Genomic DNA, 11382 nt, shown 5'->3' with positions numbered 1-11382 from the left:
GTTATGATGCATGCCTTGCTTCTGTTAGTGTACGTGACACACACACACGTGGCATCTCAATTTGGCTAATTTGAAGCCACTAAATCTCGGCTCAGAAAATGCTGTGAGCGCAACGTTAAAGCTGTAGCTGAGCTGTGGTGAGCAAAATGCTCTTTACTATTGAGTGAGAGGAAAGAAATGAGAACCTGAAGTCTAAGTTACCGCTGCAGTGCTTTGTATTGTGAAGCGCATTTGTCTGCGGCCCCCTCCGAGGCCTCTCAAAGCAGCTTGACGACTGAAGACATGTTTTCTTGATGTGCGAATCGGCCTCTAAGATGCACCATAAAAATGTTTCCCTTTTTTCACCCCCACCCCCAACTGTTGTTTATGGGAAGCAAGTGTAAAAAACAACTTCATCCTCCAAAGTGAAGAAACAATCTGAGTTGCGTGTTCTATTTCTCCATCAGTCGACGGCGTGCGAGAATTCTGGATTTGCTCGACTTTTCCCCTTTGAAGTCGGAAAGTGCAAAATGCATGAAACACGCAGAGCAGGAAAGGGGTTTGGATTTCTCAGCTGGTTTCGTCTATTATTAAACTCTAACAGCACATTGAGCTGTGACGTGTACAGCCTAATTGCTTTTCTTCCAAAAAAAAATAAACACTGCTGTTCTTGTCTCATACAAAATGGAGGACGGTGTTGAGAATACATCTGTTTCCCAAAAAGCAGTGCGGAGAAATACAAAATATGTAGGAATGCATAATGAATCCCATCATTTCCTCCAGATTTGTAAACCTGCCTTTTTTTCTCTCCATCTAATTAGTTAACGAGTTCGCCTGGTAGTGACGCTGAACTCTTGGCATTTTGACATTTGACGTTTGAGCGGTATTGGCCACAGACCGGCTGGAACACTTTTGGACGCAATACTCAAACAATCCCAGCTATGGCAAATGTAATTCCGGCTTTAACCGTGTCGCATTTTCGATATCATTACCCCGCAAATCCGTACAGCCCCCCATGCGAGACTGATCAGTGTGACGAACCGCCACTGCGGAGCAACCTCATCAGATGAAGTCCCCACTGTACTGTGTGTGCTCGACAAAACCTCGCAGCAATTTGTGCCTCCACTATCTACAGAGCCGGAGCCCCCAATACAGCTCCTCGGGCCCAGATAAGACCTGTATAATGCCTTTTGTTGTGTCAGCTCCTGGAATTACCCGACTGTCCTATTTGTCTCCGACTCTGGTTCTCGATAGTTTTCTTGATGGCGCTCGGTATCTCTCCCTCTGTAATTAATCACCGGTAGTAATGTTCTACCACCCTCCACTACTTTTATCTAGAATTGTAGTGTACAGCAGATGAAGGCGAGTAGCTGGAGTCCTGACCAGACATTTTGAACATGAGATATTACTGTTTGTATCACAAATGCGGCAGAACACCGTACACACACAAACACACACACACTCACATAAAGAAAGCACAAATTGTGTTTTGCTCTTCAACTGAGTCCTCTTATATTTTTCTGGTCCAGGTTATCAAGTTCAGTTTGGTTCTAAAAGGTTGCAGTATCTATTAAAACTATTAAAATCAGCACAACTCAAACTGAATGGTCCACATTTTTCATCACCTTTTCTAACTCAGCTTTCTCACCATATCAAAAATGCTGAAACTGAACGACCTGTTCTGTTTTGTCTACAAATAACATTTTAAAGTAATGGTAGATGAAGATCTGCACGCAGCTTCATGAGTTGCCAAGGTGTAAACACAAAAATACACAGCGCTCAACAATATAGAAATCACTTATGTTGGCTTTTGTTGCTTGCATAACCACCTGAGTGTGTTTGGATCTCTGACACATTCACTGACAGACCAACGCTGGAGATCTGTAAAAAATATTAAGTTTCCATTTTGGTGAAATAGCGTTTCTTGTCGCAAAGTTTCCGCATCAAATAACTTTCCTCAGACATTCAATTAAAGGAGTTGAGTAACTTAAAATATAACAGTGTGCATACAGCTGCCATGACAGTACGCTGACAGTATCCCATCTGGAGAGGTAGTAGTAGAGGACTCGCACAAGAACAACACTCCACCATGTTCCGCACTAGTGAACTGTAACATCTCATTATCAGGGCCTGTAAAATGTATCGAATTTGTCAGCCTTTTATAAGATGCAGGTTTTAAAATATCTGCAATCAGTGTTTAAGTTGTTTTTTTTAAAGATCGGCTTGTTTCACTCTCCACGAGGAACGAGCAACAGAATTTTCTGCCTTTGGGCTCTACTCAAATGCTCCCAGTGATTTCTAGAAAATGGAACAAGAATATAGCGGACTCAACAATTAGTGACTGTAAACGACTTATTGAAGCCTGTCTGTCTATGTAACAGGAATAAATCAGTAGAGGACAAAGATGAACGCGTTTGATCCTAAATTAGCTGTGTTAAACCAGGATTGAAATCTGTGTGAGTTTGTTGCCGTTTCTGCCAAGTCTGTGAAGAACAACAAGCTCTTCAAAAATAATGAGAAAGCGATGGACATCATTTTCTCAGTTCGAGTGCAGCAGCTTCAGCTCATTCGATCTCGTTTCTAGAAATTCATGGACGCTCATTAAAACCTCTGAAAGAAGTTGGAAGAGTCTTCGCCACTTGTGTTAAGATCGGTCCCTTACATCATCAAGCTTGGTTTCAAACAAACTGGATACTGAAGATCAATTATCTAACGAGCCTGTGCAACCCAAATCTTGAGACACGCCTCTACGACTTGTCACAGCATTAATTGGTCGGTGTTTAATTTGAAGATCCACCCTCTACATTAATTGGGAGATGTCAGAGCTCCTATTTAATGACGATTTTGATGCGAAACTCGCTGCTCTCGCCATCTACAGTCATTAGTAGAACCCTTAATATAAGGCAGAAAGCGTAAACAATCTATATTAAGCATCGTATAGTCCCAGTTGCTTTTAGCTGGAGCTTTGCACTGCAGTAGAAAAGCTCAGGCCTGCCACATCAGAGCTGAGAATAACTGGAGAGACACCACATCAGGGACCAATTTACATCCTGACACTGTCGAGATGGAGCCTCCGAGGTGATACATCTGGAGGTGACTCGCGCTGAGCATTCTCAAATTATGCGCACATATATTTGAATATTATCATCAAGTTCATTCGGCACGGATCTCTCAACAGCACCGAAAGCCAAGGGAATATTTGGTTTCGGGGAATGCAAATCACTAATGGAAGAGTTTATGTCACCTTTCTATCCATAACTTTGTTGGAATCATAATGAGATCTTTTGCCATTGTGAAGACACATTCAATTACTAATTGGTCAATTAAGGCTTAATTGAGAAATAAATAGTACTTGTTTAAGAAAGTCATTTTATTGAAACTATGCCGAGAACAAGAAGAGAACGCTGTTACCTTCACACCTTTTCTGAGAACATCAAACCTCCTTTTGAGGCTTTCCTGCTTCGCTCCTGATTCAACAGCCGATTTAACATTCGACCCAGTTTTCATACAGGGCTCTCTACTGGGACGCAACCCAGAAGTGTCATCCAGCAGAACCAAAATAATAAGGATTTCGCTCTGCAAATGAAAGCAAACGACGCCCTGTTTGTGTTCTACAGATTAGCGTTCAGGCACGGCACGGCACGGCACGTTTTTCTGTGTGTGTGTGTGTGGGTGATCTGCTCATTTAAAAAGCGTGCAGTCATCAGCGTACGTTTTTCTTATCAATGTGGATGAAAGAAGCAGCAAAAGAATCAGACGCAGAGAGAGAGACGGGATAAGCGGTGTAATCCAATACACACACACGCGTCCTATTGTGACGACTAATTATCCACACCCGGCCCCTTGGATTTTAGCTCGCTACGGAAACGACAGCCAACTATTTTATGCAACCCTCAGGAATATAATTAGTATTATAATATAATGTAATTAGCCTTACCATGCTACATAATGGCACCAGGCTTGGTACATCAATAGTTAATGCAGATCGCAAACAACCTGATTAAACTTGCTAACTTACTTTCCAAGAGCGAGAAGCAGCATGCCAGCTGGCCGCACGGGTGGGGGGGGGGGGGGGGTTCCTGGTTTCACTCATGTTAGTCAAGTGCACGTCGTCTCTACTGCTGAACTCCAGCTGCTACCATTACCTCATGGCTAATTATAGAACTCCTGATATCGACTCGCCTATCGCCAGCATGTGTGTGTTTGCCATCAAGAAATCTATATGTTTAATCTGTGTGGGTCCTGCTCTCGCCTGTTGTATTTGTGATTGGAGCTTTATTGTTGCTAATCCGGTTGAGCATGAGACACAATGAAGCAAATGATGCCTCTTGATTTCCTGTTGTGGTGTTTTAATCACATCGCCAGTGTTCAATGGTATAATTACTGTGGCTTAAAGACTAAGAAAAGCATTCTTTACTCAGTGGCGACTCAAACAGACATTTCTATCATTGCTGCCTGTGCTTGGTCTGACGTGCACCAGGGGCAATTTATTTTTATGAATATGATTTTACGGGCTTATTTATTATTGATGCCCCCTATTTTTCCCCATTCTTTTCCCTGTCTGCTTCCATTCATCATTTTATGAGTTCTAATCCAATTTTATGAAGTCATACTCTACCTTCTTTTACCGTCTTTAGTTTATTCATCTATTAACTTACTATCTATTAATTTATTTTGTTTTGCTAATTGATGTTTATTTTATTTTATTTTATTTTATTTTATTTTTGCATTCACTAGTCTCCATTTTTTCAACCCCACTGTTCCTTCTTATTCACTGTTTTTCTGATTGATGTTGCCATACCTTTGATGCGCTGATTGATTGGAGGACATCAAATCAGATCCAAAGTAAACGCTGTGCATAAAGTAAATGCATGCCCGTAAACAAGCTTGTGCATTATCTGGGGCATGCGGCTGTAAATCACAGCGCATCACAAGTTGTTTGGAACGTCTGTGGGGGGGCTCTTTCTCTCTGTGAGGTTGTTTCCGCCGCTATACAGTCTCCATAGTGTTCCAGCCATAATTAGCTTAGATTAATGAGGAGGCCACCAGAAAATGAAGCGTATGAATAATAAAGGTGTTGTTAGACAAACACCGTTTCATCTTCCACTGTAATCGAGCGCATGTGGGACAGTAAAAAGTGTGTTCTCATATTTATCAGTGTGAATATTCATGAAAGGACAAAGCCTTGATACCTCAGCGTTTGAGGCATTGATTACAAATCACTTTCCATTGTAATGAATTGCGTTGGGAGAGAAAACAGAGCTGATTTCATACATAAATCTGCTGTGAAGCGTTGTTCCAGTTTCTCTCTCAGATTGGCAGCATGCATCGCATTAAAACACGCCAGAATACATCAAGACTGCCCCCTTTCTATCGTTTTATCACGTATAGATAATTAACCCCAAGGGAAGCGATTATCTCCGCAGAGATCAGGAGGGAAACACTCTCTCTCTCTCTCTCTCTCTCTCTCTTCACTCACACGCACACGCTTCACTCTTGAAAACACTTCATATAAATGCACTCTATTTTCATATAATTATAAGGAAGTTGAAAATCCCTACGCATATCCCTGCAAACCTGGATGCGTGATTATTCTTCGCCGAAAAGTCAGAATTGAGCGCAGAAATGTCTACATAGTTATTATATCTACATTTCAGGTAGGCCAATAAAGGTTCCAGGAAAAGAGACCATCATGTTAATCTGTGACGGCTTACTAAAATGAGAAACGGCGGCGTTCAGTTTGCAGAAACGGTTGCTTTTGCACCATGTTATATTTAGCATGACAAGGATGAAAGTTAATTTCCACATTAAACAAATGTGCTGATGTCTGATATTCGGCGCAACAAACACAAAGCACTCAGAGACCACGGAAAAGTGGAGAGAAAGTGGAGCAAACTTTTTCTCAGAATCCAGGCCAACGCTTTACCCGTCTGCCAAGCTTCCTTCCCAATGCACAGCGATGCTCTGAGGTCTTTGTTTGAATCGAGCAGAAGCCCACACATTAATACTTCTTTTCTTAATTGGGTTGTTTTACAGGATGAGAGTGGGTTGGTGTCGTAAAGCTTCAAATCTAAATAGAGAAAGCTTGAAGTGATCTGCAGATGATTGACTCCACGCTGCAGTAGCTATCAGATTCTACCTCTACCATCCTCCAGTCACAAATTTGGTGTATGTTACAAAAGAAAATAAGGAAAAAAACCCTTAAGGCTTTGTTGATTGCTGACCACCGAGCTTTGTCGGAGATGCTTCACATGTTTGGCAGCGTGGATCCTCTGGGTTTTGCCGATTCGGGACCAGCCCCGTTTGATCTATAGAGCACACACTGTTGATGTCAGCGCCGGGGATTTGTTATTTCCCCTGGGGAAGCAGCCAGTGGGGACAGCGGCATCCAAGAGGCTAAAAATATATTTGTGAGAGGCGATTACAGGTATAAGTCAGATGTGAGCAGCGGAAAAGGCTTTGAAATGCTAAATTAGTGTCCGCTCCAGGCCTGTCACACATACCGCATTGCGAAACGGGATGAGGGTGATTGGAGCTTTTTGCATTTCGCTTGCGTCTTTGCCTTGTAGGCTTGTGTACACATGTGCACTGTACCGCTGTAGAATCTTTGATGTGTCCATTACATGACGAGATGGCGCCTATCTAGTCATCTGCAGTACTTTACCAGTGGCTGTAGAGAGGGAAAAGTGTGCCGTGATGGATGACGTACTTCATGTGCTTCAATACAGTAGTTATTTCATACCATTAACAAAATGTGATATCAATTTCATTACCAACTGGATTCGAAGCAAAGGGATCATTTCAGTGAATAGCTTTAGTCTTGTCTGAAATGCTCAAGCTGAAGCAGAATACATCTGCATTAATGTGTTATACCCTATTTATCTCCCTCTCCCTCAGCTAAAATTGCCTATCGTTTGTTACCCTGCAATGTAAAAAATGTTCAACAGATGCTTCCCTTTATCAGCGGCCGCTCCAAACTCTTTGTATGTTCCACCTCTTGATTAAGAGTAGCTGGAAGAAAGAAGCGAGCGCGCTTATCAGACAGCGATCGGGGAAGAAAAATAACCCTCGCCACAAAGGGGCCCTTTTTCCGTGACTTGCCCCGGCCGACGGAGAGAAGGAATAGGCGGTCGAGGAGGACATATAAGCGCTGAGATGAGGAACAACTTGTCAAGATGGTGGATGATAAACACGAAGCTCCGTGTGGGCGGAAGCACCAGGACCGGGACTCTCGGGTGGCTTTTACCTTGCGCTTGTAAGCAATGCCGCTCGTGTCGCATTGGCATTCATCATTCAGACCTTTTTTGGCAAGGTCTCACCTCGCATAAGTCACAGCTTGTGCACGACGCAAGGTCCGAGATGGTCGCTTGAAAAAGCTTGTCAGAGTGCCAGAGCACATTAAAAATTATGTTTCTGCTGAATTTCCGAGCGACAAAATCATGCAGTGCAGAAATACTGAGAGGGCTTGAATAATGCTGGCAAGGAGACAGGAAGTTTTGAAAGGGTGAAGTGAAGTAGAATGTAATGACACTGGAAGGACGCAGTGTGATTTCACAGCTCCAAGAATAAACCAGACTGTTGTGTCAACGTGCTTGCAAGTTGAGCTGCCTTGGATTTGCGCTAATGAAGTGTTGAGGAGCCTGACGTTTCTCTTGTTCATCACCTGTTCTGTCTCCTCACTTTGTTTTTTCTTCTGTTTCTTACCTTTTATGCTGCATTAATTAACAAATCTAAAAATGAATGTCGCTCATGGCTGATCGTGCTTTCAAAGCTTCTTTCCCGTTTTGAGCGTTTCATTATCGCACAGGTTTTACACTTTGCTTTGTGATCTCTACAATAACAGCTTGTTTGAAAGGTTTGCCACAGTTAAAAAACGTTTTCGGCAAAATGATGAGCGACCAATGCAAATGCTGCGTGTGTCACCGTGGATGCTGAAACACTCGGCGTGTTAAGCACCGCTGGGGACAAAGGTTTAAACAACTCATACCCACACGATAAAGAATTAATGAACTATTTGCCAAGGTGATGCATATTAAGCTCTGTTTAACAATCTGTCAGGCCAGGTCTGGACAGCTACTTGGCCGGCGTGATAGATTTCAAAGCGGGAGGAGACATCAATCACTGTCCTGCCGTGATTGGTTGTTTGTGTGTGCGGCGGTGGCCCTCCATCTCGGCGAGGCGAAGGTTGGCTGATTGCTCCCTTCTCTCGCTTTGCATTCATTGTGGCCACCTGACACCATGTTATACACCCAACGTCGAGCGCGGAAATGCTTATTTACACTTCAGCGGACCGAGGTTCCGCTCGTGCAATATCATTTGGTTGTGTTGACACTGAATTGGTTGCCGTGCCAGTGTGAGTGGAGACGGTTTAGCAGTCCGGTTATTGCCTCCCTTGTTGCTTTTTTCCCATTTATCCCAAGATGGGTCCGACGGAGGCGCGCTGGTTGTTTGTTTTGTCGGCCTGCCTGTCTCCTGGCCCCTCTGCTACGACGGCTGACTGACAAGTGGTTAAGACGTCTCTTGTGCTTATCAAAAACTTGGCACCTAAGGGTGAAACGCCCTGCTCCCCATCTGCTTTGAAGCAACACAAGTCGCCTTCCTGAGCCACGACAGCATTTACAAGGACATACGACATCATAATGAGGTGTGCGACTGCGTTTGTTATCATGACCTTTAAGTACACATCACTGCCAACCGGGCTGTGTTGTTGCATTATGGACTTACACAAAAAATGCATTGCACAATATTCTATTTTGATTGTGAATGCAGTGGAGCATAAACATATTACTGTAGTTCGTTTTGCCGTACTGCATTCTCCTTTGAATTTTATTGCCACGTCTTATCATTAATAGTAGTGGCAGGAGTAGAAGTCGTTTCCCGCTGTCCAACTGTGTAAAATGTGGCCCTAACAGTAGCTGCTGTCTTGCTTTTTATACGCTGTGTATCTTCTATGAAAACGTACGTCACCCACCTGTGGTACAGCGGTTCAAATTATTTAAACCTTGTTTGTATGTAGACGAGTGAGGAATTGAAAACATTGTTCTGGTGCACATCCTCTCTAGATCCTGAATTTCCTCAAACAGCACTTATTCAAATGTCTAGCATGAAATATTTGTATTAAGTTTGTTTTCATTTACCATCTCAGCACGGTGGAAGGTGGTAGAAACAGCATCCAAACTGATTGTTCATTCTTTTAGACTAGAAAACATCATTTGCATGCAAAGTGAGATAATAAGCATGCAGCAGTTTGCTATTCAAAAACAGTGCTTTCATGCCAGACAATCTCCCACTTTAGACGGTACTGGTGGCACTCGTATGTTCCAATGTTTTGGTAGGTCTTAACTGTAATGCCTCCTCCAGATGGCTCCCCTCGCCGAGCTTTTGTTTTCCAACACACGATAAAAGGATGAGGGTGCACAGACTCTTTGGACATTATGGGTATTTTTCAGTGTTTTGCTGTGCCCTTCACAGAATTAGTCATAGGGGTGTGAGCGATATTAGACTCAAATTAGAACCCCGCTGTCTATGAAACCACATGAATAATTGAAGAATTTCCAATCATTATTCACAAACAGTGAGGCAGATACACTAGAGAGGTCGTGTTAACCACAGAATGACCTCTTCTTCTGCTGCAAAATAATATTGGTGAGCAGCACTGTTGATTAATACCAGCGTCTAGGGCTGGAATAATGTGCTTTGGGCGTCCAGGGGTGCAAGAGTCTGTTTAGAGAACCCCACATCATTGATCAATCACTATGTTTTGTTGCAGGTGTGCGTGATCGTAGCTCCTTCATGTCCGAGTTGGGTAAGGAGATGTCTGACCTGTATTGAGTGGAATGACTTAAGACTATATGATAACAATACAGATCCGTTAAACCTTTAGAATAAAGTTTGTGTGGTGTAGAACCTGGCAGCTGTGATGGATCAGGAAGGGCCAACATGTGTTTGAAAGATGATTGCTGCATTCATTTTGCATTCCATTTGTGCCATCAGTTAGTTTATTCTGTTGCTTGGGGTCTTTTGTAAGGAATATTTGCAAATGCTGATCCGCGGCTGATTGATCATTGATCATTGAAGCACAGTCTGCTGTTGAAACACTTACATTCCTGTCTGTCATCCCTACATTCCATTACATTACATAACATTACGATCATTTGGCAGACGCTTTTATCCAAAGCGACTTACATTACATTACCACCCTTTGCAGAGGGGGGAGCAATTGAGGGTTCGGTGCCTTGCTCAGGGGCGCCTCGGCAGGGGCTCGAACCGAGTCGAACCGATCCCTAGTTTCACCTCTCATCTCAATTAATTGTGGTCTGTTTTTACGTCACATACGTTTACAGTGTATGTATAGATTGTAGAGGAGAACAAATGTGCGTCAGATTGCTCTTTCACAAGCCAGCCACGGAAGGTTAAGTACAAATGAAGTGCTAATACGCCCCTCCGACCCCAGGGGGGGGCAGCCCTCCTGCTGTGCACAGCATGACTCAGTACATGACCAACGCATTCCATCTCACTTTTTCTATAGTTCACAGTATTGACGACCCACAGGAGTTAAATCACTGTGGTATCTGCGGGACTACCATGCCCTTTCCTTCTTATTGGGGTCAATGATAATAATGTATGGCCTTTCAGAGTACAACTGAAGACAAACTGACGCTAGACTTTATATATTTTACAAATAAATAGAGATGGATAAAGACAAATAGATAAAACACATGAGGAGCCAACCTCAATCTATGGGAATTCCATATCTGATAACATACATAGCTATTACTCAATCTAATGAATGTGAGCAGAGATCAAGTGCATATTATACCATTAATCATAATCACGGTCCGTATGAGAGAGGAAATAAGTGACGCTTGGATATCAGGGTCCTGCACGTCTCCGTGGCATCTCCCTTGCAACCCTGCCAGTGCTTTGATCTTCTGAACTATCACCTTTCAGGTTGCCTTATTACGCGCCTTGATCTTTTATGCAGTTGAGTAAAAACAGGAGACACGCCGTCCTTTGATCTCCGCCATAAAAGCTTACCCGAGAGCTAACAGCGCTCCAAGATGAAAACATCATTATAAAGAACCACATTAGACTAAAGTATTGTTTAAAACTTTGATGCGTTATTGGCTGTGAAGCAAAAAGGAAAGAACTGACCCCCCCATCAAATATTCAGGGGGATATGACAGCGTAAAGAACAACAAGGCTATGAAGATGTTTAACAGGGCGACTGGTGCACCAGCTGCTCCACTTCCCCAAACTCACAATGTGACACATTAAATGGAAACGCGCAAACAAGACTTTAACTCAGTACAAACAGTACGTTAATGACAAAATGTGCATATCTTTGGACTTTTTTGATGGCTTTTGCCTGCTGGCTTGACATAGGTCACATGTGTTCATAAT

The sequence above is a fragment of the Genypterus blacodes genome, unplaced genomic scaffold (genome assembly GCF_046128005.1).
Source record: "Genypterus blacodes isolate CSIRO-AG114 ecotype Tasmania unplaced genomic scaffold, CSIRO-AGI_Gbla_v1 ptg000027l_1, whole genome shotgun sequence".
NCBI lineage: Eukaryota > Metazoa > Chordata > Actinopteri > Ophidiiformes > Ophidiidae > Genypterus > Genypterus blacodes.
The sequence above is the reverse complement of the archived record's forward strand: the minus strand, read 5'-3'. Positions refer to the sequence as shown.